At 39.2% G+C, this 24,197-nt stretch overlaps 1 protein-coding gene and 1 long non-coding RNA gene across 2 annotated transcripts in view; one reads left to right on the top strand and one right to left on the bottom strand.

Moving 5' to 3' along the window:
- Positions 1-24,197, top strand: part of LOC140944326 (ubiquitin carboxyl-terminal hydrolase 34-like) — a 51,754-nt gene that overhangs the window by 22,447 nt on the left and 5,110 nt on the right. The window lies entirely within an intron of this gene.
- Positions 900-20,433, bottom strand: LOC140943947 (uncharacterized). Its single transcript, XR_012166654.1, has 4 exons — positions 20,295-20,433; positions 4,842-5,067; positions 2,961-3,014; positions 900-2,198 (listed from the first exon to the last, which is right to left on the bottom strand). It is a non-coding gene; the product is annotated as an uncharacterized lncRNA (long non-coding RNA).

The following is a 24,197-nucleotide window of genomic DNA, read 5'->3' as shown; positions in this document are numbered from 1 at the left end:
GCAATTGTTGTAACAATTCGAAACAATGTCGCAAAAAACAAAAAAGTTGCAAAGTTCCCCGTGTAACACTGGACAGTGCTGGCAATAATAAAGAACAGCGATTATTGGGCGACGGTGAGCAAAATATCGTCATTTGGCAGTGGCGTCAATTGCTTATAGTCCATTTCTACGATGACTCCGTTTTGCTACTAATGGCCTGTTTACATGGGGGTTCGGGGAGGAGGGGGGGGGGGGGGGTAGGGTAACCTGTCTGTCCATATAATTTCTCATTTTATTATGTGGACAATTGGGTTACCCCACCTAAGCGGGTTACCTCACCTACCTGGGGTCTCCCACCTCCATGTCGATCTTTATCCCAGTGGAACTAAACTTAAAGAGGGGAAAATGGCGGGTTTCGGTAAACTATGTTATAAAACTTTATGCATATAATTCGGCTCATTTGAAGATCGGCGTCTGAATCAACGCTGGTCCACATGCGTTAGTCCCGGCTGAGTCAGGCGTTATGAACGTCTGGGCCGATGCAATTTCAATTAGCTGTTTCGAATTGATTCAGATTCCGCACTGCACGTGAACATAATTCACTGAATTTGATTCGGCTAATGTGAAGTGCGGAGTCTGAAAGGCGAACCGGTCCTAAGGGCCTGTTTGCATGGAGGTGGGGGACCCCAGATAGGTGAAGTGACATGCGGCGGGTCACCCCACCTATCATGTAAACGTGATGAAATTAAAATGAGGGATTATGTGGACAGGCGGGTTACCTCACTTACCTGGGGTCCCCCACCTCCATGTAAACAGGCCCTAAGCTCCTTAATGAAAAATTGCTATGTTTTGCTGATCGGAGTTCAATATTTATTCTATCATTCAATCATTGCGTTCGAATTATTGTTTGTTTGTTTGTTTTTAATATTTTATTTAGGGCCACTGTACAGGCCATTCTAAAAGTTACTATCTCGCTGATAAATAATTGTTAACAAATTTCCCAAAAAGAAAAACAAGAATTGTACCTATAGATACCTTGAAAAATAAAATACCTACCTAAATAAAAAATACCTGTTAAGCACATAAAGAAACCACATCAGGAAGAGTTTTTATTAAGGAGCAATAATTCTAATTACAACTTTTTTTATATACTTTGCCGCAAACACAGGGAGAAACTGCGCATTAATAGAGCATTGTTCCCGGTCTACAAAAAAACAGAAGCAAATCAAGTTTAATCTCCATGGCGCATAAACAACCGATTATCGGAAGGAAGGTATATACAGTGGCCTTAAGAACTCTAGTCCAATCAAGTCAATCAAAACTCTGTAAAAACCTTATTATTAAAAAAAAAAAATGAAAGGACGTTTTTAACTTACACTTTTTCCAATAGCGTGCGTGGAGTTAACGAAAACAGCTCCGAGCAGTTTTCATAAGATGCTATGGCTGCGTCCACTCAACTCATTAGTGTTGGTGTAGCATTGCTAATGAGTCGGGCTATATGCACAGGGCGACGCACGCAGCTAAATTTATACAGTTCCTTTGTTCCTGAACTGAAAACAAAACTGTTTTTTACCCCATGTAAGGAAATCTAAGACAGCCTTAGATTCTAGATCCCCCACTGTGGATTGCAAATTCACGATGTGAATTCTGGATTTCAGGCGCTGGATTCCGGATTTCTAATCACTGGAACTTGGGATTCTTGATTCTAATCCTTAGCTGGATTTCAAAGTCTAGGATTCTGGATTCCAAAAGCAAAAATACGCGGTATTCTGGAATTTTCATTACCTTACACAAGGGGATATTTTCTTTTCAAACAATCGAATACAGCTTTCGTCCCCGATAACTAAACGTACGAAGTGACTGCAAATCTTAGTATGGTCTTATAGTAACGTCATAGTAGCCTGTGTTCGATATATTAAAGTTCTAACATGACTCCGAGGCTTGAGGGTCAAAATTGCAATTGTCTCGCAATTCCCAAAAGAGACTTTTGTTATTGAGTACAAAGAAAACCAAACCAAATCTAGAAATATGACCAGAAAGCCTCGGAGTGGTCTTAGAATTTGATATATCGAACGTGGGCTTTTATAAAGGTTTCGATAATAAACGAAGCGATCAACATTGTGATAAGTTCTTAATGTTCATCTTGCGAGAGTTTATTCAAGGCTACGCGTCGTCTTCCGAAGGCTCCTGCGAGGGTTACTCCGTGTCCCATTTGTTTTCTACCCAAAGAAAAGAAAAAAATAACGAATAAATAAGTGATGGCAGAACAATGTTTCTAGTGCCAGTAGGCGGGCGCGGCAGAGGGAAATTTTGTTTTGGACTTAGAAGTTGGAGGATGGAGAAGGGGAGGTTTCTAAGATTTTTTTTGCCAAAACAACATTAGGGAGGAACTTTTTTTCTTTAGCAGATTTCTATTTTATCTTCCTAGACATTTGGCACAATTTGGTGCCAGATGGTTGCTATGGTTACTGAGATATGACGTCTTACTAAAACGCGGTCAAGACATTTTACGTTTTTTTGTTTGTTTGTTTATTCTCCCTTTTGAGCAGAAAAAACCTATAAACTATCCCCGAAAGTAGCAAAGTATATAGCTATAAAATAAACTAAACCTCTGGCATAAAAAAATGCTTAATCATCCAATATTATTATTTTTAGTCGGAATTGTCTCTAAAGTCCAAGATGGCGTCCATTTCATAAACTTTATAATGTTTTCTTTACACGGTGAAGGGAAGTCTGCGTAAAGACCCCATAATGAATAGTGTTAAGTAGCATCCTGCTGTTTTGTTCTAGTAAAATGCTCTGATTGGCTGCGTGACAAAAGGCATTGGAAGGATCATCTCTGAGTGGCAGTTATTGAGAATTGCCAGGAATAATTTATGCGAAATTGGCTTCAGCGACATGTTTAGCGAAGCTGTCTTGCAAGCGTCGCTTTTCAGTCTGCAATAAAGTAAACACTAGTCGTCCGCGAGCATGCTACTTACCGACTGCATGGAATTTTGAGAGGCATTTTTTCTCATTTTAGCCGCCAACTGTGGCTGTCAGAAAAAAAATAATAATAAAGTTTAGTAGGCAAAACAACACATTTCCACGTGCTTCACACTCTTTAGTACATTTCTTTGCCTTTTTTTGTACGACTACGACGTAAAATTGCTAAATTATACTTTTTGTGTAAGGCGTATACAAGCCTACGACTAAACTTTATTTCTCTTTTTGAAACTGGATATTCCTGGATATCGTCCCTAGGAATTCAACTCCAGGAGGGTTCGCCCATATTTGACAAAGTAAGTGAGTAGGAATAATAGTGATAAAGACTCAAAGAGCGCAAATTCACTTTTTTACCGAGGTTTTTGTTTTCATCGCGTCTTTGGATCTTAATGTCCGTAATATTAGCCACGGAACTTAACGCAAAAGTACTAGAAATACGTGAATACTGCCAAAAGTAAGGAGAAACAGCGAAAAGAGGGGAAAGAAAATGTGTGAAAAAATACAAACCAGCAAACAATACAAAATATTAATAACAACAATAACGCCACCACCACCAACATCAACACTGATAAATTCCGACAAATTATAAACCTCGCATTCGCGACAGCCTTCCTTTGCGAACGAAAAAATTTAAAAGAAGTCGTAAGAAAAGTTATATCTCAAGTATAGGCCATTTGCACGATTGCGTCAGTTTACTGTTACGACCCTAATTCTTTTGGGTTTTCTTTTCATATTTAAATTTGGTAGCCCCAGTGAGGTTTGCACAAGAAAGCAAAACCCTGAAGGATTCTGGTCATAGTAATAAAATGACGCCTTCATGCAAATGCCCATTGTATGGTTCGGTATACTGTAGAGCGCGTGCACTCGCGAGGCCGGCATCTATGAAAATTTATTGTAACAAAAAAATGGAACATCAACATATTGCCGTGATTTCAAGTGAAAACGCTCCATCCCCTAACTCAAACTTAACACTAAATTCTCACTTTGGACTAATTGTTGTGTTAAGACAGGGGTGGGTGGGCTGAACTTATACGATTAAGGGACACTGCCCCTGACACTACCCCTTCCCTAACCTAATGTTAACACTAAGTTCTCTCTTTGGGCAAAATGAAAGTGAAGAATGATCATCGCAGTAAATTTCCCAATTTAAGCGGTTGAAAAGAAGAAGCCTGAAAAAGTCAGGGCTTCAACGCGATTCGAACCCATGACTTCCGCGTTACCGGTGCGTTGCTCTACCAACTGAGCTATGAAGCCACACATTGGGAGCGAGGTCAATTGAGTTCATATCTCCCGTGAGGAGTGAAATTATGTGAAGTATATATGAAATAATTCATTTTTGAACTGCGGTTGTAGCTGAAAGGTGGTTTAACTGAGAGGTACAAAGTGGAGGGGGTAGGAAGTTTTCCGATATCCTATACTCAGTATTCAACCTCGTCCCCAGGCTGCTTTTCCCGCCCCACCTCCAAAGCCAGGGAAAAGCTCCGTATTATTTGTTCTTTAATAGAGAATTGTATGTGGCCATAAATCACTTATTAGCGGACTCTGTTACCATTTATGTTTTCTACATGATAATATATGACTGCGTCGTCTACATGCCCCTGGGGGGGGGGGGGGGGGGGGTGATATATAAAATGGTAGGGATTTCAGATTTCGCCAGTTGAAGTTTATGGAAGGGAAGGCAAAAATGTCTTTTCAGCATGTAAAGGGAAGAACGAAAAGGGCCAACGGACGCATTTCGTGACTGCGAAAATGTCAAGAAAATTCTGAATTAGTGATTTATTCGTATTTACGAGGCAGTGCAAATCAATGCGAAAGGGTACCTTTCCTGTGAAAATTACATCTAAAAGGGTAAGCCGTTAGACCTGGTACATACTTACCAGTTGCATTACAAACCATTCATGTCCCCTAGATTTTTTTGTCGACGCCGGCGTTCGTCTTTTGTTCTCTGTTTCCCTGAGCGCATATCCCCGAGCTGTGTCCAAAAGATCATAGCAAACAATCAACCACAACAAAGTGATCGTAAAGAGTCGTTTGGAATCCATCGACTATATCGTTCTTCCGGTTTACCAGGTGTTCTGTTGAGAAGATGAACTTGAATCTCAGCTAAAAGAAAAACAAAATTGTTGTTTTTTTCAGTTTTTCAGTTATATTAGTTGTTATCTCTAGTTTTTAAGTATCATGAGAGATTTGTGTCTCGTTATTGGTACAATATCCTCAACGTGGTGGCCTAAAGGCCATGTTATCGTGTTGGAGTCCTTACGATACACCGTTTCCGGGTACGGGTACGACAGGAATCCATGGTACGAATAATTTACCCGTACGCGTAGCCCGTAGATTGCCTCTTACCCCGAAGAAACGGGTAGGGTACCGGGTAGAATGATGCCACTATGGCGTCTGGGAAATAATGGTTTCCTTTTATAAGTACTTGGCAAGCATGTTCGCTTACACGTACCCGTAGGCAGAAAAGGTGTATCTTAAGGTCACTCTTATGTCAGAAAATAGAGTTCATAAATACCTTTTATTTAAGTATAAACACCAATGAAGTACCAGATGAGCTTTCGCGCGAGAACATGTTATCTTCACACATGAAAAGATCACCGACGCTATCGGGCTATATAATAAATCGCGCCTTTCACAGAAAAAGCTATTAAAGTGAAATGGTTTGGTATTTCATTGGTGTTTATATCATAAATAAAACATTACATGGTTGCTTGGAAATACGAAATTTCTCTTCGACTGGTGAATAATTCTATACTTAGGGTGCGTTCGATTGGGAAATCTGGATTTATATTTTAAAATCCGGATTTCGGATTTGCAATCGAACGCGAAATCCGAAAACGGATTTCAACGCTGAAATATTTGTTTAAGGATTTTCCTTTTTACCGTTCGATTGGGAAATCCGAAAAAGGATTTGAAAAACTGTCCTTAGGAAAAGCGGTCTTGCATGCACACGCATAATTAGTAAAAAGAAGACCGCTATTCACGAGAACAGTTTTGCAAATCCTTTTTCGGATTTCCCAATCGAACGACAAAAAGGGAAATCCAAAAAATCCGGATTTGGATTTCTTGATTCAAATCCACCCTGTGGACGGATTTCTCGGAGGTGAGCTTGATACCTTCAAGCCAAACATAGATCTTGTTCAGACCAAAATTAAGCCGCTCATTCAGTTGATATCATTGTCAGCATAGGTGATGCCCATAGTGGTAGTAAAAATTCTCAGCCGAGCTGAACGAGTCGAAAAGGCAATTCGAAAAGTCATGAATGTGCAGTGAAAATAATAAGGGACCTAAAATGGTCCTCTGGGGTACACCACTCCATACCAATGTCTCACCCAACTTACGGTCATTCACTACAACACAAAATTATGTAGGCACGACCACTAAGGTATGACATGAGCCACTCTCCTTTGGGGCCAGTTATACCGTCATAATCGAATTTAAATAGCAGTAATAGCAGTAAGGCATGGTGAACAGCCTTTTCATAGTCTTTTCGAGGTCCAGAAAGATACAGACATGAATCACTGTACTATTGGCGTGGTCAATATTGAATTATTAACTTTTGGTTGCCTCAAATAAGGCAGAATCAGTAGCCTGACGAAAGCTGGCTAGGTGACTTGAAATTATTTTATTTATCTCAAAGTATTTTACTTAAAAAAAAAAAGAACAGCTGATCCTCTGTATTGATATTTCCGACGAAATCGAAGTCGCGGAGATCGCATTGCCATTTCAATCAAGTCTGACAACGTTGGTCGTACTTGGTCGTGGAAGGCAGGCAAAGAAACCTGTCCCAAAAACTGAGTGTGTTTTACGTTCAGTTGTTATTTTCTCGTTTCCGTCGTCCTTGACGTTGTGCTGAGCCCGATAGTAGCGTGAACACGCAAAACAATTCTTGCTATGCGACGATTTTGTGAGAAAACCAACGATTTGATTCCGTCCGCAGGTGCCCATAATTACTTACTGAATTTTGGTGTCTAATCATACATCTTTCATCAGTTTACTCAAGCCCTAAATTAAGGAATAATAATTATTATAATAGTAATTTTCTTTGTTTACCCTCGGCAGTATTTTATAGCACTAATGCTTGTGGGGCCGAGAAAATGCCTGAAACAAATAATTCAAATAAAACTTAACAGGGTGAAGGATACCATTTTGCCGGAGGCAAACCAGCTGGCTATTTACATGCTTGGTCGAGGATTTAAACTTGGGACTACCGTGAACAAATCCAGCTAGCGGTCAGGGCGGGACTTGAATGCGGGGCCTCCAAATTGCAATTCCAGCGCTCTAACCACTCGGCCACGCTGCCTCCTACAAGGAAGGTTTCATTTTGGCCGAAAACCTGATCACTGATCATCACTTTGTGAGCAGTTACACAGTATGATAGGGCTGTCGACTCTTCGTTTCACCCTTACAAACTTTAAACTAACTGGCTGTGGCTATAGACGACATAAACGCATTAGTACGGATCAAGACAGATTTAGAACCCTTGAAGCTCCATTATCTCTGGAATGTAATCATTAATCGACAAGTAATCGTTGATCAAAAGAGTGCCGATCTATATTGCGTGCAACAATTTGTCCCAGAAGAAGAAAGGGCGGAAACTAACTTTCAGATAAATTGTTGTAAATTCATGAGTCTTTCGTATTGACGACATTTCAATGGTTTTGAACTCTGAAGACTGATCTTGGAGTACTAAAATTATGAATGAGCTAAGCTTCGTTTCAGCAGTTTCGAAAGACAAACTGGCCCAAACTCAGCAACTCGAAAGGCATAACGTCTGATATGAAATGCAACTTAGCACTGCAAATTTGCAAAAAATTTAAACTGGAATTTGAATCCAAAGAACTCAGGGGCACCCAACAAAAATATAGTTCAAAACCACTTAAACATAGCATTGTTAAACGTATTTTAGTATTTAAATGGTAGATATAGGCATATTTTTATCCCCTAAAAATTTTTCATCAGTTCGGACTTCCTAGCTGAAAGTCTAGCGATCCGAAAATTATAGGGATCAAAACTTACCTGTTCGAAAATTCCAGCCAGAAAAAAGGCTCCCGAAAATTCTAGGTGACCTTTTTAGGGTAAAAATCCGTTAAAAATAGGCAATTATACCATTTTTTTGATGTTCGAAAATCCTAGGAGAGGCAGGCAAGCAAGAAATTTTACAAAAAATGTTCCGAAAATTCTAGATATCAAATCGTCTTCCGAACAGATGTTTTCCGAAAATTGTCGTTGGGTGCCCCTGAGAACTCAGACAAAGATTAAAAGAGCGATGCGATTAAACTGACTGGCTGCATTGAGACAACTAACAAACATGACATTACCGGACAACAAATTTAAACAAACTGGAGACTGACTTCCATCTTGTGGCATCTGGGATGGTCTGAATACTAGTTCCTAATACTGTCCAACGCAAACGGATTCCGATGGTGCAGACCGTCGCAAACCGTTTAAAGTAAAGTTTTAAGTTTGCGGTTTTGAAGTAAAGTAAAGTTTTAAGTTTGCATTGAGACAACTAACAAACATAACATTACCGGACAACAAACAAACTGGAAACTGACTTCCACTCGTGGCTTCTGGGATGGTCTGAATACTAGTTACTAATACTGTCCAACGCAAACGGATTCCGATGGTGCAGACCGCCGCAAACCGTTTAAAGTAAAGTTTTAAGTTTGCGGTTTTAAGTTGCAGGCGGAAGGGAAGATGGGCAATTAATACTCACTTACAAAGGTGCTGACACGAAATTTATCATAATTCAAAGAGTGGGAACTGCCACAAAACTCGTTGAAACACGAAAATAACTGATGAAAATAAGGCACAAAGAATCTTGCAAATATGCGAAAAAGAAGGCACTGTTGGACAAACGTGAAGATTTTGAAAACCTGTTTGCCCAGTTAACAAGGGAACATATTAAATTGTAGAAATATTTGAATGACACGAAGCTGTGACTTCGTCATTCACACGTAATTTCTCAAGTTCCATAGAGAATAAGGACCCCCAGATAGATAGATAGATAGATAGATGACGTCACCAAAATTCAAATTAAGAAACTATCGCTTCTTCTGAGTTTCTACTTTCATGTGATACTAGAACACTTTAAAACCTTTATACAAAAAAAAATTCGGTTCAAAAGGGTTCTTTGTTTTGCGATACAGGAAGCTTTAATTTCCAGGCTTTTGCGTGACGCGGCATTAAGCTGACAGCCGGGAAAGCTCTTATGTGGGTTAAAAAAACATTGCGGTTTTTTGGAGACTTTGCTATCTAAACGTTCCTTGTTTTGGAATGAATATTACTTTAATCGTTATGAGTTCCTCAAGCGAAGAATTCACGCATAAGTACGAAAACTCAAAAACAGATGTTTCTGTTGGTTTCCTGCGGCCATTATGTGCCCCTGAAAGGGACACAAACATGGCGTCTCCATACAAAGCTTTATAAATTTGGGTAAAACGTTTTTCCGAATATCTCGCATATGAACTATTGCATAGACCTGATTCTTGACAAGGCTTTTTGTATATTTATCTTCTTTCATTTCCCAGATTCTAGACTTTCTGTATTAAAAGGTTTCCATTTTTATTTCTACTTTCTCACGTGAGTGAAAACCGAGAATAGGGTAACTCCTTCAGTTTTTGTACAAGATAAAAACTGCTATCCAAAGAGGCCCTACAGTGGTTTTATTTACAAAATCCACTTGCCGTGAAACAGTCCCTTTAAATTCCTCCTTTTCCTTTCCAAACATTAAACAGGCCAGGGGCACCAAACGACGGTTTTTTTTCCTAAATGCATTAAAAACGGCTTTTCAGTTAGGCTATCCAGAGCACTTTTAAATCTCTAGAAATGCATTCTGAGCAGCGCTATAAAATATTCATTTGTTCGGTCATCTTAGGGCAACTTGAGTCTTTTCGAAATTACAGGGGCTTCAGAGTTATTTTCCCGAAAATTTTGGACGCATTTTAAAGTATAAAGAAAGTAAGATTTTTTTTATTCCTCTCTCCATGATCGTATTTTCGAATCTGAAAGTTTTAGGTTTCCCTTTTTCTACGAAAAACAACTTTACCTGGGGAGAGAGATGCGAACAATTCAAGTTCAAGTTCATTTATTCACACTTATTCAATTACAATACAACAATAAGGGCAAAAAGAGGAAGAACTAAGACCCTGTTTACATGGAGTGGGGGACCCCGGTCTAGTGGGGTCAGTTTCTTTTGTTTTGTGTCCCCCAGAGCGTGAAAACTAAGGAAACCTAGACTACGAGCAGTCTCTCTTTTTTCTGTAGTCCGTCGAGCAAAACGCGAGACACGCAAATGGCCACGCGCGAGACTGATGGCCCTCGTTTCGCGCGTCTCGCGGCTTCGCCGCTCGCGCGCGCGTGCACTCCCCCTACTAGCTAAACACTGGAAGAAAAAGAGAGACTGCTCGCAGTCTAAAGGAAACCAACCCCACTAGACCGGGTTCCCCCACTCCATGTAAACGGGCCCTAAAACAGAGCTAACTATACATTGAATTAAACATAAAAAAGGAAGAGTGTGTAGCAGCCAAAGGAGCCAAGCTTTCGAGTTGGCTACTACCACAGAGCAGTTACAAGTGGGTGGAGGTTATACGGTACTAATAAAAAAAACTATTTAAATTAAATAATTAAATAAATAGAACTAAGTAACTCTAAAATTTTGTACTGTTAAACTCTCCACGCGTTTAACCCTCCACCCTCCATCTTGCGCCATCTTGCGCCGCTGACAACCTACATTTGTCGTAAATTAATCGTAGGGAATTTGTTAGGCAATCTTCGAAACTTGTACATGAATGGAACGGTCGTCTAGAAATTTTTAGCCTTCCTTCGGAAAATTTGGAAAATTCTATGCAATTTTTGCTTCTCCGAACAGATATTTCACAAAAAAAAACAGTCGTTGGAGAGATTTGTTACTCCTTGGAATGCAATGTCTATTCTTTATAGTAAAATGTTTAAAAATACGTTTCGTATAAGGAACGCCATTTTTAGGCAAAGTTGATTTATTGGCTAGACGGTGTGGAAAACAACTTGATATACATGTTAATCTTGTGAAAGTACAGTTATTTGCAGCGCAAGACAGCTGAAATAAATTGTCATTCACGTCTTTCCTGTCAAGTTAAGATTGTAAAACAATCCGCAATTTTAACAGTCAAGCAGTTGCGGATGTATTGAAGAATAACTCGTGCCGGAATTGAGTAGCTCGAGACACGTGCCAACGCTGATACACGTGTTTTCTTGGCACAGTTCAGACCGCGAAACGATCCACAGGGAATTCGTTAAAAAAAATGCGCTTGAAGTTTTGCAGGTAAACAAGTCCTAAGATAAAGAAAAGCATCGTCAGAAGCTGGCATCGTTCGAATGTCGAACTCTTTTTTTGGCAAACTGAGTAGTATGGAAATTAGTTTTCGGCAATCGATCTTCAGCTGCACAAGCGTTGCGTGCTCGCCAAACTACCGTAACAAACCAAGAGCCACAAGCGTTTGTATTTTTTCGAAAAACCAATCAAAATCTTGTATTCATGTTCATTTGTTGCTTTCAGTTAATTATGCTCGAGCTTAACCATTCCTAGGTCAAACGACACTCGCTCTCAAAATGACATATCTTGGTTGACAAATTATCCATTATTAAGACCGTTGTCGGGAAACTTTCCACAACAGTGACCTTTAGTTGGGACAGATGCATCTGAAATCAAGTTTTTACCCGTAACATATCTATCGGGACATTATAGCAGCCGTAATTTGGAGGGGCAGCCGTCATAGTTACTGAGAGAAGAGCTGGCCGTTGGCAGCGCTTACTTGGCCGGTCGTATGGCAGTTTGGGTATTTACGAGTGTAGCCGGCCGGAGATTTGAACTTGGGTCTACTTGCGAAAATAAATCCAGCTAGCGTTCGGAGCGGAAATTGAATTCGGGGCCTTTCGATTGCAAATGTAATAACTGTTCGAACGCTTGGTGACTAACTAAAGGAACCTGAAAAATAACTGACTAAACAACGTACAAACTAACCATTAGATAAAAATCATTGCACTTGCCTTAAAAATAGGAGACTGGTGATGCTGCTGGTGTCTACGTAGTTTGAAAACCGAAATTGGCATTGCATTTGCACAAAAATGCTGATGGGTAATTTTTTTTAGTGCTACTGATTGGTGACATTTAATTCCTAGCGCCGCCCAAATGACGTTTTTAACACATTAGGGACTTTAAGATCCAACGACAGGAGGCGACAAGAACGTCGCTTAAAAAGAGAATTTGCGTTCTTTCAGTCTTTATAGCGATTATTCCTACCCACTTACTTTGTCAATTGTAGGCGAACCCTCCTGAAGCTGAATTTCAAGGGACAATATTCAAGCTCAGAAAGAGAAAAAAAATTTCGTCGTTGCTTGTTTACGTCCTCCATAAAAGGCGAAATGAGGCATTTTCACGTCGTAGTCGTGCAAAAATGGGAAAGAAATGTACAAAAAAGTGTATTGCACGTGCGAAGTTGTTGTTTTGCCAATTAAACCAATTGTTTTTTAATTTGGACGTTCTCGTCCGCGTCGTTGGATCTTAAAGTCCCTATTGTCTGACTTGTCAGCCGCGGTGTAGATTTCCTACTAAGCAGGTTATATCGATGGGCGACCTTTTTTCTTATGTATTTTTTTTTTTTTTTTTTATGGCGGAGTTTCTCATATTTTTTTTACAGTGTATTGAGGTAGTTCCGGATATGACTGAAGAAAGAGTTGCTGCCGCTGCATAGTAAAGTTCCGGATCTGACAAGTGGCTTTATGTCATTTGTCGCCATTTTTCCTGGCTTGAGTCGCTGTTCAAAGCCATCTTGTTGTCTCAAAGTCATGTCGCTTGTCCGAATTTAAGTAACAGGGCCTTATTTAAACCAAATGTGGTTTCAAAGGACAGACGAGTGATATGAAAAAGCTATTTTTTCTTTCTTTCAATAAAAGAAGGAGTCTGAAAAATTTTAAATTGTTCACTTGTATATTTCTTTCCTGGACGTCATCAATGTAATTTTTAGCACCCCTATGGATGAAAAGGAAAGAAAACAAAAAACCGGTAATATTTTTCCGTCTTTAAAATGGTAATTTGTGGCCCTGTTAACAGATTTCCATTATAGCATAGACGTGATCACCATCTGGCAAGTATTTAACTGAATCGATATTTGCAAGGTTTGCACGCGATACATATAGACGAAACAATATGAGCATTCACATCAGACACATCACTAAAATAACTCCTGTTTGGGTAAAATTCCTACCCGTTACGAAGCGACAAAACCTTCAAACAACGAAATTGGACGAGTGAGACATAAAGATGAATTTGAATAGCGACAGTAACGTCTGCATGGACAAATTACATCTCACTAATTAAAAACAGATGGCTTCCTCCTCACTCACTCTGGGGGCTCTTTTAAAAAAACACTGCGATAAATGTACTTATCCCCCGGGAGGAGGGGGTGGGGGTACTTGGGTTAATTATTGCTGGGTATGTGCCGCTGCAATCCTTTAAATACAGTAAATAGGTCATCATAAATTGTTTTTTTATTACTTGAATGAAGAACACTTTACTTTTCACCTGCAGTACAAAAACTCTGGTACGTTTGCTAACCGTATCTTACCCCAAAAATCCGAAAATGTGCGACCCTAGTAATTCTATTAAGTAACCTTCCGGGAACTTAGTAGCTATCATGTGGCAAATTGAAAACCGCAATAAATTATTTTCGTGTGTGGTTTCTTGATCTTCTTCAAGCAAGTAAGCCATGCCACCCTGATTTCCGTTGTACTGTCATTGCATACTCTGTTTACTGGTCGCATATCCAGCCTCCAGAAACTTATTTTTAGAAATAAATGACCTACTAGTATCGTATCTATTCTGATTCATGCAGCTGCAGATTAGTTGAGGGAAATTGCCCTGAGACGCGGTAACCTGTTCCGGAGTCGCACATGTCACAGTCTTATCTGGTAGATTTTTATTGTAAACTATCAGTTTATTTCCCTGTTCATTATAAAATATTCCATTGATTTTTAAATTTAAGGAAAGATTAGATCTGTAATAAATTAAGTACTGGAAATTCTAAAACTGGATTCTTCCACTTCTTTGTGATGTGATTTAAGATTAAGGCCATTAAGTTTTTAACGATCTGCACGTTGGAGCAACAAAGTTCAAAGGAATACCACCGATCGCGTATGACATCAGTTAACGTATTGCTTAATGAAAACAAAGCTTTTGCAAATTTAACTCTCGCAATTCGGACAAATCGTCTTTTAATTAATGGAGCTTCCATAGGTGATCCGTCTAACTATAATGTAGTCAAATATATACAGCTTACAACGTTCGCACTTTTCATTATAAACTTGCAAATGAAATGCCATTATGACATAAAATGGTTCAAGCTATAAAAGGAAAATAACTTTTCCAACATCACTCTACTAACGATAGAACCTTTTAACGCAAAAAAATAAACTCAATCTGAGAAAAAAACAAACAAACAAAAAAACAAACAAGCAAAAACAAATAAAACAAAACAAAAGCATCTTGACCATATATCTTGTCAGCTTATTGGAGATGGCGCCGATCCTGTTTCTCAATTTTTTGGCTCAATTATTATTTTAGCCACTTCGATGGTGATGAAAGAATTGTTGTTAGAATTGCCCAAGAAATGTGAACACCTAGCCTGTTCCAGGCTCAGAGATGGTGGTGGAAAGTCGTTCAGTAATAAGAAATGTAAAAAACGCGCGGGGGCTGGGGAGAGCACCCTTTCGCAAGTGGTGCACGTCTTATTTTCGCTTTGCTCGTTTTAATACGTTCCTACGATACTATCTGAGAGCCTGGCACAGGCTAGTGAACACCCGCCTACGAACGCAGATCGAGACGTATTTCCGGCTGTTACTTTTCGAGTGGACAGAGAAAGCGACGGAAATACATCTGCGTTTGCACGAGTTTACATGAATACTGGTGGCTGATGATAGTTTGTTATCATAGGCTAACCGCCAAAAGAAAAAAAAAGGAAAGCCAGGATTGTTTTTGTCAGAGGCGCTACGCTAATTGAAACCCAAGGCGCTCTGCCTTTGCAAAAATATTTACGTTTCTCTAACTTTTATTGTCTTTTGTAAAACCACATCCCGTAACCTGCATAACTGGCACTTTAAGAGCCAAGAAAGGCGAACACGGCACTCCGCGCGAATCGAACCATAAAGAAACACATGAACTCAGTGTTCAACCATGCAAGGTATTCCGAGGTAATCCAAGAATGGATTCCACTTTCCGGATTCCGGGTACTGGATTAAGGATTCCTGGTCAGGGGAACTTAGATTTCGGCGGCTTGGCGGCCCAAGCTAAATTGATCTATCTACAAAAATACTTCGGCTTCTGGTGCAGTATGCCTTAAAAGGGCAAAAACCAAAACAACCCATGGGGTACTCCTGAGAATTCTTGGCGATCTAAGAAATTATGTCATCATTATTTAGATTAGAACAGCAACAAAAGAAGATTTCTTTCTCTGTTTGCGGAAACAGAGAGCCTGTTCACGGGCTAATCCATTCCGATTCCGTATATTTCTCTTTCTTTCTTCATTTGGAATGAAATGATAATTCAGCGTTCATCAAGAGCCACCCCATTATGGCTCTTGCGTTCATACACTCCCGTAGTTCCCTCGAAAACCATACCCGATTCCAGGCCAAAATGGGCGAAGACTATACGCGTTTTCAGACCAAAACGGCACAAAAACCTTACCTTTTGGAGCGGCACATAACTATATGATTTACGGAAGGAAGTGTCCTCACCCCCACCCCCCTCCCCCCGGGGAAAATACAAGTTTGCACGAGCAGCACACTGTCAGGAGCCCATAAGTTATGGGCTCCTGACACTGTTTTTTACATTTCCTCCACGTCGCTGCACGTCACCGCAAAGAAGCCAGTAATCGGTCCTTGACAACATGAATCCAACTTCCTACAAAACCTCACGTTTTAAGGATGACTTAAGCAAAAAAAACATGATTTTTTTCTTATTTTGAGACGTGGATGAGACCTTTGGAATTTAACTCCAAAAAAATTCGCCGACCTTTGACAATAGAGCGAATTCACTTTCTAGAAGTGCGACTTTTTAAGCTGTAATCGCAGTCGTGGTTGCTTAAGCCTCCTACTTCATTGCAGCTACTTCTCTAACAATTTTTTGACAGCTGTTGAATGTAATAATAAATTAGCCTATTCTTACTTGTAGTTAGTCTACATACTATATTGCCTATGTGCAGACGTCTTCTATTTCCTTTGTTGCGCGCGTGAGACGTGCGTCTGCGCGCAGGCGACATACTGACGCGCCAGTTAGTCCGTTTTAGTATTTGTTTGAGCAAAGATTATTATGCTTAACTTTTAAAGTTACATTTCGTTAAGCTAAAAAAGGGTTAATCTGTTAACGGTTAACATTGAATACATAGTTAGATTTAGATTAATATAAAGAGTAACGCTTTGTATTTAAAATAGCGCCTATTGATAAAACAAAGCTCTTCTTAAATTGCTGGGTATTGACCCGACCTTAAGGGAGAGAAAGACACAGAGGGTGGCAGGGCCCCTGAAGATCTTGAATAGCGCGAAGATAAGTATTTGCGCTCATTCCCTCGCTGTAGAAAACTTAGACCGTTATTTATTCACCGACCCGGCCGTAAATTGTTTTCGGTAAACTATTGATCTAAAAACGTACCTATATCTGATTGTTAGCATTCCTCTTTACACCACTAAATCACTCGAAGGCACTTGTTGGTTTCCTGTATCCTAACCTTGATATGCTCATTAAAACTATTATTGCTTTGTGAGGAAACCCCTAACATTTTTGAAGAGGAAACTTGCGTGATATTCTGCAGTTCGGTTCTGATATCATGAGCTACCTTTTCACCGCGTATCACTTCATTGCACTTCTTTAAACATAGTTAATAGAGGGAATGGTTATGAAACCCGACAAAGTTCTTTGTTGTATGTTTTTGTTCTCTTTTTTGGCCTTGACCCTGCACAAAACACAATAGTTGTTTACTCCGTATTGAGGAACTAACCAATAGAAACGTGCTGGTTACGTAATTCATGCATAACGTATGAACGCAAAACAAAAGATTGTGCAGGGTCGTGGACCTTCTAACATAAATCTTGGCATCTTTGTTTGCTCCTTTGATGTTCGCCGGGCTTCATAACCAGTCACCTCCATTAACTATGCTTTAAATTACAAAACAGATCATTATCTTTTGCAGCATATTTGTATAGCCATCGGGATTGCCCTAGTGTTGGAATATTTTATCATTTTTGAGCTTAAAAACAATGAAAATATTCCAACAAGCAAATGCGACGGCTTTCCGCGTATGTTGTAAACGAATTCACCGCTTGTGACCAATTGAAAAACTGTTTGACAGCCCCCTGAAAAAAATGTATTTCATTCTTACATTCTTCGAATAAACGCCGCCCTCGATCAAACGCCGCAGGAAGCAAAATTACCAATAAACGCCTCCCTAGAATAAACGCCGCACGTAACAAGAAGAATGCGGTGTTTACTTGAGGATAATAAGAAAAACCTCGGTACAACTTGGTAATTTACACCATCGAGACATTTACGATTCTATCTCAGCAAAAAAGGGAGATATCGGAACCTTAAAATACGTAATATTTACAAACTATTTACAATAACGTAACTATTGTCAGTGATTTAAAAAAAGTGATTTCGAAATAAACGCCGCCCTCGATCTAGGGTCGCCCTTGAATAAACGCCGCATTGGAAACGCGAAAAATTTAATAAGCGCCGCGGCGTTTAATCCAATAAATACGGTACTTTAACCTGTGGAGTAGTGTCGTCGGCAAAGTTTTCTATGTTAGAAACTTCATTGTCCCTAATTTATAGCCAAATGCTGACTGGAAAGCAAAATATAAGCTAAGGCCCACTAACACTACCGTTTATAAACAATAAATGAAAATGAAGGATAAACCCCAGCGTAAACCAAACATGCGCCATTTTTTTATCCTGTCCAAGATTGTGGGGGTGTTTTAAAAGTTCTTTGTCATTCCGTTCTAAAACTGGAGGAGGAATTCCGGAGTAGCCGCCCGGTTGAGTTATTAAATAACCACGTACGTAAGTGAACCCCGGGAAGTGAACATGTGAGCGGCTAGAATAGACGACCCTTTTGACAGTCTTAAAAGACACACTATCCGTATTTAATTTTTGTGGTATTTCTTAATTTCAGGGTTGCCATCGGTCAAGGGAAAAGTAAGGGAATTTTTTAAAAAGTCAGGGAAAATTAGTGATGTTGTCAAAGTCAGTGAAAAGTCAGGGAATTCTGTTTTCCGGTTTATAGTTCATAAGTCTTCTTCCAGACTTTGAAATGCATTTTCTTTCGGAAAAGATGAAAATATGCTGCAAAGGAAGCAAAACGATTAATTTGACACTCTACGCCTGACACATGTAGCAGTTGAGGTCAGTGGTTTTCGTTGTCGCGGAAAGAGGTTGAAAATGAAGAGAAAAAATATCGATGGCCTGCAAAAAAAGCTGAAGCAAATGTAAGCATTGATTGTTTCTCATTGATACAAGCTCAGTGAAAACTGTTTAAAAGTCAGTGAAAAGTCAGGGGAAAGCGAGGGAATTTTTAACTTTCTGATGAGTGGCAGCACTATTTTAAAACGGTTGTGTGACGGCTATCTAGTTCTTTATTTTGTTAATTTTGTCAATGACTCTGTCTTATACGCTGTGAACGTTAACGTTAGCGAGAAATTACTTGACGTGAATGACAAAAAAAAAAACAACAATCAACATCAATCATTCTTGTCTCAAAAATGTACCTCCCAAGCAGGAATTTACATCAAACTTTAATAATGATAAAAAAGAAATTTGGAAAACTTTAGTTTAGGGTAACAAGCTTACAAATACCACAATTTCAGTCCGCTTTAATGTTCTTTAAGAGCTTTTAAGTTTCTCCATCCGCGCGTTCTTTTGCATTTCGAAGCGCTTATTTTTATTAATGTTTCACTCAATTAGTTGTAAATAGTTTGTGTCCATACTGAGTTTGTCTATCTTCTACGTTATTTTATTTCTGTAGTTTCTTTTTTTCTTTGGCCTTGGCCAACCGGAAATCATCGTTGACTTAACAAAATATTTTTGATTCTTCCACGTATCTCTGACTTAAGTGTGCTCTTTCAGAAGTCTTCCGCACTGATATCTACCATACACGAGCAATACTAGTATTAAGAAAGGAACAACTTCCGGGGGAAGGAACAAGTTTTCCAGTTCGCATTTAAGAGCCTTGTCGAATTATTTCATTTGCAACTGGATTCCACTTGCACCAATGTCAAGGACCGGAGCAAATCGCGTGAAGTTTTCCTTTAATTCTGTATTTATTTTTTTGCCAACGCTTTTTTCAAGTGCGATTCTTAAGACACAAGACGTACCCCAGCACGACAAGCATTGATCCAAAAGTCATTGCTGGTCATTGGCGGTCGTTTTCTAACGGTGCGCGAGTTACTTTTCCTATTGTCCTCGATCCACCTGAGACAGTCCTTGAATTATGCAGAAACGAATTTGATATGACGCAAAATGTAGTGCAGGACACTATTGTGTTCTCTGACGGACAAGTGTCCGACAATGATTTCTACTTTGACTATCGAACTACGCAAAGGTTAATTTAGCCGTTTGCAAGGCAAGCCACTAACTTTAACCTCGCTCTTCAAAGCTATTGCGCGCTTGGGCTTGGGAATCGAAAACGCCATCTCCCTAGAGGCGAGTAGTTCTGATTGCAACCCCAGATCAACTGAAATTAAACGCTTTTTTCAGGTTTATAACGAAATCTTATGACTGCGTGCATACTATTGCGTGGCAGTTGCAAACAAACAAGCTTTCATCCAAGATAAAAAAAGTAAAGAACTCGTTACATTATTCTGCTTCCACCCCTTTTACCCTACTTAATAATATAATTCAGTTATCAAAGAACAAATTGAATGACCAAACGATGACGAAATTAAGCCATTCGCCATCTATTTTGCCTGTTAAGCTGTAGTCAAATGTATCCGTGGCTCTTGTGCTCGTACAGCTGGCAGATATACACTATGTATAGTAATTAGATTTTAAAAGGTGCATGAACTAGAGAGGGCAAGAAGGAAAACCTTTGAGCACATCAAAGCCTCCAACTGCTTAGTTGCTATTCGTTTGAAGTATTCAAATTTTTGGTACTTACAAAAAAGGGAAATGCAATGTATTAATAAAAGTATCTCTGCAACTGACTTCACGTTTCTCAGTTCCATTGTACCGAATCTTCTCCAACGTGTTCCCAACTGGCGTTGATTGATAGAATGCTTAATACTTTAAAATAAGTTTCACTTACAGTTTGAAGTGCGTAACACAATGATAATTCTTCGATCCTTAAAACTTCCAGCTATTGAAACATCCAAACTTCACAGTGCCACTTCGAATCTGAGTGGGGGAAGAGATCAGAAAAGGACACTAGTCAGTCAGTTGAAAAGCAGCTTTTATGTCTGTCGGATTTAACGTCACCAATGACCCTGCTTAGCATTCATCTGTGAAAGTAATATCTTAAATGACGTGGAAATAGAGGATCGATGTCTATTTATATACGTGCAACTTTCCTCGACTTATCTGTACTGAGTTTAACTGAGCTTTGCCGATTATCACTTATCAAAGCAGGATGAACATTCATCGTTTAAACCTTTTCCTGTGTGGTCAAATTGCGGTAATAGGAAGTTTAAGATACTGAACGGGATGGCAATAAAAATATTTCTTATGGTCTGTACTGTCGCAATTTGTAATAATCATTGCACTTTGTAATACCTGTCGCAATTTGTAATAAATTCATCGCACTTTGTAATACCTGTCGGGAGCGGGGAATACTCCCTCATATGGCCAATCTGGACAGAGCATTGTCCGTGTACAAAATCTAGACACACTAGACACAAAGGGAGAGAACGGAGGAGAAAGGAGTATCATTCCATCTTAAAAAAATTTCTTTCTTTGGGGCCCTCTAAGGCAAATACCGTGGGGATAGTAAAAAATTCTCCTTCCCCGCGTACACCACGTAAGACCTTGCAATTCTTCCGAGAGTGCTCAGGAGTACTTTTTACCACAAAATGGAAAGGATAATAAACCAAATCATCCATTACTACTTGAGTTACGCTATCTAAGGACAAAGACAAAAAACCAACAAGGCAAAAAATGATACCCTATTTAAGTTCGAGATCTTCAGAGGTACTTACCTACCTAGTCCATGTATGGGATTTTCCCCCCTCCCCCCCTTAAGACTTCACGTGTCACGAGGCAAGCAAACTGAACATGGATTTGGACGACGAATGCCGGGTTATTCATGAATTTTCTGTTGTTAAATGTTGCTTTTGTTATATAAGTATTTTGAATTCAAATATATGAAATGATTCATATCCTCAGTTTTGGTGACATGTCACAGGAAGTTTCATGTCTTTCATAAAAAAAGCGATTCTCGTTGGTCACGTGATTAATCAAGAAAGGAAAATTTATAACGGAAGACATGCATGTTTGACCAAAGAAAATAATTCGTTTATAACAAAGTGTGATGGAGTTATTACAAATTGCGACAGCTTAGTTTATTACGAAATGCGATGGACAGTTATTACAAATTGCGACAGCTTTTTTATTACAAAGTGCGCACGGTTTATTGCAAATTGCGACAGGTATTACAAAGTGCGATGATTATTACAAACTGCGACAGTATATGGTCGCGTTTTCTTTAACATTATCGCGTTTTTCCCCAACAACTCAACCACTCGCTAGCCTGTGTACCCCCCCTCCCGGCCGCTCGCGTGCTTAGGTTTTGCGTGTAGTAACTTTGCAAAGAAAAATAAGAAACTGCTCGCAGTCTAAAACATGGTGCAGAACTTGTGCCCCAGAAAAAAAAAAAAAGGAAGACATTGTCTTATAAAAAAAATTCATGCATCGAAAAATTTTCACCCGCTCTCCGTTTATTTCTAATGGTCCGCCCCCTAGGCCTGGTTCAGACACCGCTCCAGGCATATGCAGAACCTAACCACAAGTAGCCCAAGCTCGAAATATGAGTATCGGCGAACACCGGCAATCTGCATCTGCATCTATTTAGTTACTCTTCAACGTTTTACACATCAAGAAGAGTTATGTTTATTTAAGGTAAAAAAAAAAAACACTGCAAAAACCGTGTACGATCAATCTTGCTGTCCTTGCTCAACGTCGGATCCAAAAAGATCGTGATCAGTCAAAATAGATCAAATTGAAAACGTTACAGTCAAGAAGACTTTTGCAGGGACTGATCAAACAACGTGGAATAGATGTAAATTGCGATATTTCGACTGGCCAATACCAGTCTTCATCAGGTTTATTGAGATATCACGAATTTAAAGAAATATATAGAGGGGATATTACACGGTGGCGCGAAGATATGAATTTTATTTTCGAGTGGCAAAACAAAGCGAGTGAGTAAAAGATTGTTTTTGCCACGAGAAAATAAAATTCACATCTTCAAACCGCCGAGTAATGTTCTTTTTATTATATAGACAAAACGACATCGATAAAATAATAGAGGGAAATGACCGAAATTACGTCATCGATAAACTCACCTGTGAGATTATGGAAAATAAACCACTCGGGTCCCGGATGTAGTTTTTATGAATTTTACGAGTGGTATATTTTTCAGTAAAACACTCGTGTCTATATAATAAATGAAGTAAAATAATGACCGGGAATTACATAATATGACGTGGTATGGTGTGGCTACTTAAAAAGACAAGATAACAAAAAAATAAAAGATATACTATAATTCTTTCAGGAAAGCAGGTGAAGCCCACCTTATCCATAAAGCTAAGTCAATTGAACCTCTGGGCATCAATAAACGTGATGAACTGTAATTATATATAGTATATCTTCTATTTTTTGTTATGTTGTCTTTTTAAGAAGCCATACCTTGTATAATTTCCGGTCATTATTTTACTTCATATATATTTCTGTAAATTCGTGATATCTCAATAAACCTGATGAAGACTGGTATTGGCCAGTCCAAAAATCGCAACTTAACTCTATTCCACGTTGTTTGATCAGTCCCTGCAAAAGTCTTCTTGACTGTACCGTTTTCAACAGTTATGTAATGTTAGCAATGTTGCGTAACATTCGAAATATAAGGATTTGTAAGGGGAAAAAACATATCGTTTCCATAACATACGAAGATGAAAGGATTTCAATAACAAAAAAAAGAACAGCTCACCTTACATAAAATGTGTGTTACGTTTCTCCTGTGTGGTCTATGGGCCGATTTTTGGCCGTTTTATGGGTTGTACTGTAAACGGTTTTCTCTCTCTTTATATAAGAGGGAAAACCATGGACCACACAGGAGGTAGGTAGGTTACTGAAACGATAGGTTTTTCTCCCATACAAATCCTTATATTTCGAATGTTATGAAACAATGCCGATGTTCGCCGATGCTTTAAGTACGGCAAAAGAGCGGCGTCTTAATCAATTTGGCACGGCAGTTTTAGTGCGTTTGGTGCGACAAAGGCGATTTCGGGATTGTCGCGTGCACATTTTTGCCGACAACCTTTCTCGAAATAGCTGTATATGAACTAAATGCAAAAGTCAAAAGAGCTGATTAACTTGAGCTATTTGTACAAATTTCAGCTCTTTGCACGCAATATTGAAGGAAATATCAGCCATCGAAAATTTCGAAATTGCTGGGTGGCAAAAAGTTAATGAGCCATACATTCTTTGCAACATCGAGTTTTTAAAAGAGACTTTCTCCGAAACCATTTGGTACATGGGGCTCAAATTTTCAGAGATAACTGAAATTGTTACGCTCTTTCAATATTCAGAGGTTTTATCAGATAATGATGAGCAAATGTTAATGAGGCCAAAAATGTAAACAAAGATTCGTCTATAACAAAACTTACATCACCATTTATAGGACATATATCTTAATTCAAGGAGCACCACTTACACTACATCTCTTTCTGCACCATTGGAAAAATCTGTAACTTTAATAGAAATCGGGTTGTTTGAAATAGGTCTCCGTCTGTTGCCCAAAAAGATTGGGGAGTGGGGGGGGGGGGGGGGGGGTGTTCGCCCTCTTACGCGGCATGAAAATAAACGGAATGAATGCACAAACCAGTTTATGGCTGTTTGAATTTTTAGAAACTGGTTTTAGCTTAGTGCTGACTAAGTGATTAATTTTCTTTGGTTTGCCAGACAACTTCATCTGTCAGAAAATGATTTAGCTGCACTT

Source organism: Porites lutea, chromosome 7 (assembly GCF_958299795.1).
Source record: "Porites lutea chromosome 7, jaPorLute2.1, whole genome shotgun sequence".
Classification (NCBI taxonomy): domain Eukaryota; kingdom Metazoa; phylum Cnidaria; class Anthozoa; order Scleractinia; family Poritidae; genus Porites; species Porites lutea.
Note: the sequence above shows the minus strand (reverse complement) of the source record. Positions and strands in the feature narration are given on the sequence as shown.